Raw genomic sequence first — 374 nt, forward strand, 5'->3', positions numbered from 1 at the left:
TACGAGAGTTTAGTAAATCCCAATATCGTAACTATATAGTTTTTTTCTGTAAGACTTTAAAAGGATAAGTATTGTTGATATGGCAGAAGAATTCATCTTCCGAGCGTGCATTAAGTAAGTTTGACTGGTCAGTGCACATATGACTCGTTATGGGGGGGGGGGTCAGTGAAACCGTTCAAGGCGCACCATGCGGAAAGGCTCAAGTGAACGCACGGAAACAGTCCGCGAGGCGAAGGCACACAACGCCTCGCGAAACGTTTTGTCAACGTAATTTTGCCACGCAGTTGTGCGCACTGTCCAAGTGAACGCACTGGTTAAAACAAAGAGTTGCTGCGCATGACTATATGTTTTGAGGTGGATGTACGTGGCATAAC

This window comes from Penaeus monodon, chromosome 21 (genome assembly GCF_015228065.2).
Source record: "Penaeus monodon isolate SGIC_2016 chromosome 21, NSTDA_Pmon_1, whole genome shotgun sequence".
Lineage (NCBI taxonomy): Eukaryota > Metazoa > Arthropoda > Malacostraca > Decapoda > Penaeidae > Penaeus > Penaeus monodon.